The following is a 7494-nucleotide window of genomic DNA, read 5'->3' as shown; positions in this document are numbered from 1 at the left end:
GCTCTGACTGCCCTCTTGAAAGCTCTCAGCTAAGCCACCTCTTCCTCACCCTGCAAGCCCTGGCTGGTTTAGCTTTTGCTGGGGACCCTGAGGGGGTCTCATTCCCCTCCAAGCACTGTGCCCTTACAGCCTGTTTAGGCCCCAGCCTCTAGCTCTCTCCCCCTCAGCCTGGCTGTGAAATCCTGAAGGTTTGGAGCATGGCCAGTTCTTCACTTCTGCCCCCCAAGCGCAGGGAAGGACCCACCACAGGTGTGCCATGAGAGGAGGGGGGCTGAGGTACTTCCAGAAGCATTTGAGTAACTATGGAAACCACGAGGTGCAGCTGTGCCCCCAAGCTGATTAGAGAGGGGCATTAGGAAAACGGGCACCTAGTCAGGATCTACAGTCCAGAGCGCGGAAAATAGATGAGCCCTAATTCTAAACTCCAGGTGCATGGGTGTGCTTAGGGGCCCTCTTGCAAGAGGCAGGTACTGTGCCAGGGGCAGGATGTAATTAAATCCTCCCTGCCCGCCCCCCACACTCCACCCCACCCTCACACCACTCCCCACACCTTCCCCCCCCACAAGCACAGAGATCCCCTTTCAGAATGGACATCAGGTCCTAGAGGTGACTTGTGCCCGGGGGCTCTGAAGTCCAGCTCTCTCTCCCAGGGACCCCCGTCTCCTGAGGGCGCCTCCTCACTCACTGTGTCCAGCCAGTACCTGGGTCCCCACAGCACCCAGGCCACCCTGACCCCACACATCCTACTCTATTTCTGCTTCCTGTATCTCTGCCCCCCACCCTGTGTGTGTGGGGAGGGACCTGATAAGGGTGGGGAACACCAGGCTATTCAAGCCTGTGGTTCCCCGCTCCTATGGACTTGAACTTCATCCCATCCCAAATCCACAGGATGGAGTCATCAACCCGTGGGACTGCAGTTAGAGACAGGATGTTTAGGAGGTAACGAAGGTTACCTGAGGTCATAAGGTAACCCTTGTCAGATATGACCCGTGTCCCTGTAAGAGAAAGATCCTAAATCTCTCTCTCCTGGCCCCCAAGAGTGCACATGGCAAAGGCCAAGTGAGGACATATCACAAAGGTGCTGTGCAGATCTGAAGGCCAAGCTGAGGTCTCAGGAGGCGCCACCTAGATCTTGGGCTTCCAACCTCCGCTGCTGTGAAAAAATTCATTTCTACTACTTAAGTGGCTCAGCTGTGGTTTCCTGCTGTGGCAGCTGAGCTGACTAATGCAGGCTCCCTCCCCATGCTGGGAAAGGGATGTTGGAGTCTTAAACTCGCCCAAGGAAGACCACTGCCTCTCAGGCAAACTCGGGCAGGGGCTGAACTTCGTGGAATGGAGAGGTGGGTGTGGGTGACCTCAGCCCTTAGGGAGAAAGTGCTCAGAGTGGGGTCTGCTGCTCTGCTACCCCTAGACGGAATCCAGGAGCTGGGTGACAAGGAACAAAAGTGTGAGATGGGGCTGCGTCCACCCTCAGGCCCTGGGGTGAGGCTGGTTCCAGCCCATTCTCTTTGGGTGACTGAAGAAGGCCCTGCCCGTGTCTGGCTCCAGGAAGGGTTTCCTCATCACTTGCAAATTCTGCCCTTTCAAGACCACACATCCTCTGCTCTTCCAGCTCCACACCACTGGGGGACACCCTCCCGGACCCTCACTGCCTCCTCCGGGGCCATTAGGAAGAGGCAAAGCACAGAAAAGCCCCATCCCTAAAGCACCCACAAAAATGAGATCACAAGGGTAAACAGCACAAGACACTCCCGCCAAGCCAGCATGGAGCTCCGTCTGTGCTGCGTCCCAGGACGGGTCCCCACCGCCCAAACCCCACCCCCCCATCCCTCCCACCCCCCTGTCAGTAACCAGTGCTCTTGCCGTCCCCCCAGGCCTCTGAGGCCGGTCCTTAAGGAAGCACAGTCAGTGTGGCTTGGCCCAGGCTGTGTGGTCAATGGCTGGGATGTGAGAAGGAATCCAGTCTGCACAGGGCCAGGAAGGGCCTCCAGGCCAAGACCGGAAGGCCTGACGGGCAGGGTCCAGGGGGGTGCCAGGCTCCCCCATATCCCTCAGCTGTCTTCCAGAACCAGGTCCTATCTTGGCCGAGCGCCTACCGGGGAGGCTTTTATCCACAGGAGGCTCCATCCCAGAGTTGGGAAGGATGAAGTCTTCACAGAATTGTCCAGGGTTCCAGAAAACCTCTGAAGACTGCTCCCTGTGCCACCGTGGCCAGAGTCCAGAGTCACCTAAGGAGAAGACCAGCCGGGGTCCTGGAGATGCAGCAGGCCCAGGCCCTGCAGAAGGCACAGCAAGTTAGCAGGACACAGCTCCCTCCCAGCACCCATTCACCAGTCCAGCCCCGTAGCAGAGAGATGCCTTGGTGGGTGGGGGTGAGAACTTTGAGCATTATTAACTTTTAGAAGAAACTTGGGAATGGAAAGGAAGCAATGCAAGCCATGGGTGCCCCACCTTGGCCAGGCCAGGCCAGGGGAACCAAGGACAGGAAACAAAGGGAGCCCACAGCTAACCGGACACCACGGTGGAGAAGGGGCAAGGCTTAAGGTGGAAAGAAAGGCCTTCAGTGGCCTGAGGAACCAGATTACCTTTACAGGATGCCAGACAAGGGCACCACAGCCCACCCCCTGCATGCACGCACACACACGCGCACACACACACACACACACACACACACACACACCTCTCAGGACCGGGAGCTCGTTCTCTCACTGAGGCAGTGATAGAGCATGTTCTTATGTGAAGACCTGAGAGGGTGGGACCATGTCTCCGGTATCCCCCTCTGGGTCGCCAGCATCTAGCTGGAGAAGGGGGTCCTCCCTCTCTGTGCTGAATGGAGGAACCTACTGAAAGCTGCACCATGCGCCCACCATGGTGGTCTTGATTCTATCCCGCCCAAGCCCTCCAAGACCACATAGAGCCAGCCTTCTGGACACCTGACTCCAAGGCCTTCTTAGGAATCCGGGGCTGGGAAGGGGTCTTGGGTGAGGAAAACAATCCGCCCACCCCCAAAACTAAGCCTGATGTGGCCTGTCTCCCCACAGCCCAGCCAGGCCTACCTGGCAGCATCCGACCAACACCTTGGCAGCCCACGCTCCGCTCCCGTTGCCTTCCCCAGATCGATCCCGCAGGCCCATCCTGGAAGACAAGAGCCAGCCAGGCCTCAGGAGAAAACTGCACCCCAGCCCCTCCCAGGCCCCAGACCTGGCCGGAACTCTCCAATAACAAGGAGTCCAGGGAACCAGGGAGGCTGGGCCAAGGCACAGCACCCTCACTGCTCTCCTCTCTCCTTCCCCCAGAATGTCTTTGTAGGAGCAGGGGAGACTCCCTCCATCCACCTCCCTGCTTCCCAGCAAGAGAACGTGACCCAGGAGAAAGCGAAACAAACTCAGCTTTTGTCAACAGAAGTGAGAGCACTGAGCAGACACAGGCCCTGGAGCTGTGCCTGCCTCCTCACTGTGACTCTGGGACATCTGTCCTCTCTAAGCCAGGACGCCCGTTAGCCCTGACATTCACCCGAGGTACACAGCAGTAACCCCGGTTTGAGGCCATGGGTGGGAAGCAGGAGGGGCTCCCCACCCAGCCTGGTTGTTTATGCCCCACCCCATTCTCCCTCAAAGCTGGGGACACCAAACTATGGGCGGGACTCTGATGGCCTGGGGACTCTGATGGCCCGGGGACTCTTTGATGGCCCAGGGACTCTTTGATGGCCTGGGGACTCTGATGGCCCGGGGACTCTGATGGCCCGGGGACTCTTTAATGGCCTGGGGACTCGAGGACCCTCGCAGCCTATTTTTAGAGCTTGTGTTTGCACCTGGGACTTGCTAGGGACACAGGTCTAGAACCAGCGATGCCAGAGATGCTTGCACTGAGGAGAACGTGCCCTGTGGGCACAAAGCTCAGAACCCGCCTGCTTCCAGGGCCGCTTTCACAAATAGGATGCCAAGGGGGCATCCTATTGATGAGAAGGGCCACCCCAGGCCGCCAGGAGGCCCCAGGCTCCCATGCCAGACCTACAGGTATCTGAGACGAAGTCACTACGCTCAACAGCCCTTCCAATGGCCAACCTTATTAAATAGTCTTGGTGCCAAAAGTGGGGTGTGAAATTACACTTCCTGTGGCCCCAGAAAGTGAGGACAAGGTCTCCGTGGCATAGAGACAAGGTCTCTCTGTGGCATAGAGAAAAACGTAGTCAAATCCCCAATTCTCCCCCCTCCCCTTGGGGAAGCTGGTCTCCTCTACTCTCCTGCCCAGAGCAAGGAAGGGTGGACAGGGGCCCCAGGGCATGTCTGTGTCAATACTTATCTGCAAGGCTGCTTCCCCTTGGGCATCCTGTGGACCTGGGCGCATCCTTCTCTCTCTTCTGTCCCTCTTCTGTCCCGGTGATCTCTTCTGTCCCGGGAACTCACCGAGCTCTGCAGACAGACCCTGGGCTGCTCAGAGAAGTAGCATTTGACCACAGAGACCTTCCCTTGACCTGTGGACCAGAACCCCTGACATCGATAAGGCAATGAGGGCTTCAAGGGAAATTCTAGCTCCTGGTCAAGCTGACAGGAGGTAGGAAGTCTGGCAGGGGGCCTCTCTCATGGTGCACAGGGTTAAGTCACAGCACTATGAAGCTACCCACAGCCACTGCAGCACAAAATCCATCCCCAGCCAGGGAGTGGAAGACCCCTCCTGTCTCCCAGCTGCTCCCCTCAGCAGTGTACTTCACTTGACCTGCCTGTTCTGCTCCCCACTCTATCTCTGAGGAATCCTCTCACTACCCCTGCACCTCTGCCTGGACTCCAGCTCTTGCATGCATAGATAAATCTTTTTTAAAAAAAACAAAAAAAAGGCAGGGTCTTTGCAGTCAGACACACGCTGATCACAAGGACTATGGCTTCCCAGCCCGCCTGCTCAAAGTGTGACTCCAAGATAATTTTGGTTTTTGAAATTTAGTCGGTGCCTGGAACACACAAGTGTTGCTAAAAATTAAATAATTTAAACTTCGAATAAGTCTCTGTGCGACACTGATGTCCCAGATGTCTGGAGCCTGTTTAAGCTGTGGCACTCACTACAGGCTCCTCCCTCCCCCAGAAGTGAGTGTGCAGGGGGAAGGGGTTCCAGGCCATGGGGAGGAAAGGGGAATTAAGAAACAAATACCAAATTAATATACCATCTTGGTGAATGACTAGCCTAACTGCTGCGCATTCATATGGTGGGGTCTACTCAGAGATCGAAATGAACTATCGCTCTGTCTATAGCGTGGATTCCAGGTGAAAGAAGCCTGGCTATATGATTCCACTTACATGAAACACCCAGAAAGGCCAAGCCATAGACCCAGAAAGTGAGTCCTGATTTTCTGGACTTGGAGGGGCCAGGACTCACAGTATGTGCTGTGAGGGACCCCCAGGGGCAAGGACAATCTTCTAAGAAGGATTCATGGAGGGGCACACGACGTGACAAAGTTGATAAAAATCCTTGAATGGGGTGTTTGAAATTAATGTATCTGTATGCTATTTAAACCGTGCCTCAGTAAAGTTGGGCTCCAAAGACCTGTATTTCACTATGCAGACTGAACAAAAGAGGTCAAACACAAAAGACTTCATATTAATAGAAATTTAGAAAAAGCACATCTAATCTATAGGCTGGAGGGGGACTGACAGGAAACATTTTAGGGTGATAATGTTACATATTATGATTATAGTGGTGCTATACAGGTTAGACTTTTTTAAAGATTTATTTATTTATGCATACGGAACTGGGGTACAGGCGTGGGGGGTGAGAGGCTCCCCCAGAGATAGAGTGGGGAGCAGAACAGGCAGATCTACTGAAATGCACTGCTGAGGGGAGCAGTGGACAAGATGGGAGAAATCTGCCAATCCATGTGGGTCAGCTCCCTGGCTGGGGATGGAACTCAAGCTGCAGTGACTTCAGAGAGCTGCATAGTGCTGAGACTTAACTCCTGCACCACCAGGGAGGCCCACAGGTATATACATTTTTCCAAACACCATAAAATGCACGTTTTAAATGGCTGCATTTTATTGGATGTAAACTATGCCTCAATACAGTTATGTTTTCAAACTCATTGATAAGCGATGACAGAGGAAAAGAACCAGGATGAAACACCACACAGAGCAGGGGGGCCCCAGAGCCCTGGTATCTCAAGAGCTACCTGCAAGGACAGTCCTTTTCGGGCCAAATCAGGGCCCATCGGGGAAGCTCTGATGGAGAAACTGAACCCCGGAGGGCCCTCAGAGCTTCCCACTACTGCTGCAATTCAGGAGATCACCATGCATATGGACTTCATGGTGGGCCTGACCCTATAGCATGAAGCTGGCTCCCCACCCCACCCTCAAGGGGGTACAAAGAGAAGAGGAAAGGTCACCTTGATTACTCCATTGACGGCCATGTGGAACCACAGGGGTAAACAGGGCGAGGCCTCCAGCTATCACCAAGAGAGAAAGAAAAAGGGTGGGAGAATCAATATGTGCCCACAGTCATGTTGAAGAATAGATACCAGGGTTCTGATCTCAAATCACAGCATTTGCCAAACCTGATTTGATTGGAGACAGAGGAGAAGCAAAACAGGAAATCGAGAGGCAGCTTGGCTGGGCTGCAGCCAATGACCCTAATGCACTGGATATGGACTTTGCGGCGTGGATCCCCAACCTGCTCGGCCACCTGGAGCAGCTTCGGCAGCTGCCTTTCTGTCTGCAGAGTGGGGGTGCCAGTGCCCACCTCCCAGGGCTGCTGCGAGGATTAAGCGGATGGCGCTGTTGCCCACCAGTGTGCAGGCTGCTGTTTCCTCGCATCATCATTACTCTCCGGGCCCACACCCCCATTCTCAGAGCCCACACTGCCATGAGCACCGCCACGGGCTAGCCATTTCCCCTGAGCTTGGTGTGCAGTTTCTGTTAAAGGACAAACAGCTGCTGGGGAACATGCATCTGATTGCATTTTAGGATTCCCCTGGGTCTCGTTTTTTTTTTTTTTCCCTGACTCTGGAACAAAATAGCTGCTCAGAGAGAGCTGAGGCATCAGGACAAGCTGGCCTAAATTGCTTTGGATGAGTGAGTGCCAAGAAATAGCAGAAGCGGCTGCACATAAGGAGGTGTACCGGCCACCCCAAAGGAGACAGGCCAAGGGAGAGGAACTTCTCCGAGGAGCGAAATGGACCATTTTTTGTTTTAATTAATTGAGGCTGACATACACTGATGAGTCCGAAATTCTAATCTCCCTCTGAAAGGGGCACCATCAATTATGGGGGGGGGGGGAAGAAAAACAAGATGACACTAAGGACAAGACTAAATGTGGGCACCTTTACCTACCTGATAAAATACAAGGGTCCTCTTTTTTATAAAGATTTATTGATTTATGCATACAGAACTGGGGTGCAGGTCAGAGGTGCAGGGGACGGTGAGAGGATTCACCAGAGACAGAGTGGGGAGCAGAACAAGCCGACTGATGAAGTACACTGCTGAGGGGGGCAGCGGGCAGGCCATGTAGATCACC

The 7494-nt window shown here is 54.4% G+C and overlaps 1 long non-coding RNA gene across 6 annotated transcripts in view; it reads right to left on the bottom strand.

Annotated features, from left to right (window-relative positions):
* Positions 1 to 1841: 1841 nt before the first annotated feature.
* The window catches only part of LOC105854216, a 9635-nt gene continuing 3982 nt past the window's right edge, over positions 1842 to 7494 (bottom strand). For 3 of the 6 annotated variants that reach the window (XR_001145914.1, XR_001145918.1, XR_001145916.1), the window contains 3 exons: positions 6368 to 6427; positions 3057 to 4490; positions 1842 to 2276 (listed from right to left, as the gene is read on the bottom strand). This is a non-coding gene — a long non-coding RNA (uncharacterized LOC105854216). The remainder of the gene's footprint in view (positions 2277 to 3056; positions 4491 to 6367; positions 6428 to 7494) is intronic. The other 3 variants (XR_001145915.1, XR_001145917.1, XR_001145919.1) reach the window with 1 other exon arrangement.

Source organism: Condylura cristata, unplaced genomic scaffold, assembly GCF_000260355.1.
Source record: "Condylura cristata isolate star-nosed mole 26May11 unplaced genomic scaffold, ConCri1.0 scaffold00029, whole genome shotgun sequence".
NCBI classification, from domain to species: domain Eukaryota; kingdom Metazoa; phylum Chordata; class Mammalia; order Eulipotyphla; family Talpidae; genus Condylura; species Condylura cristata.
This window is presented reverse-complemented; position numbering and strand designations above follow the sequence as displayed.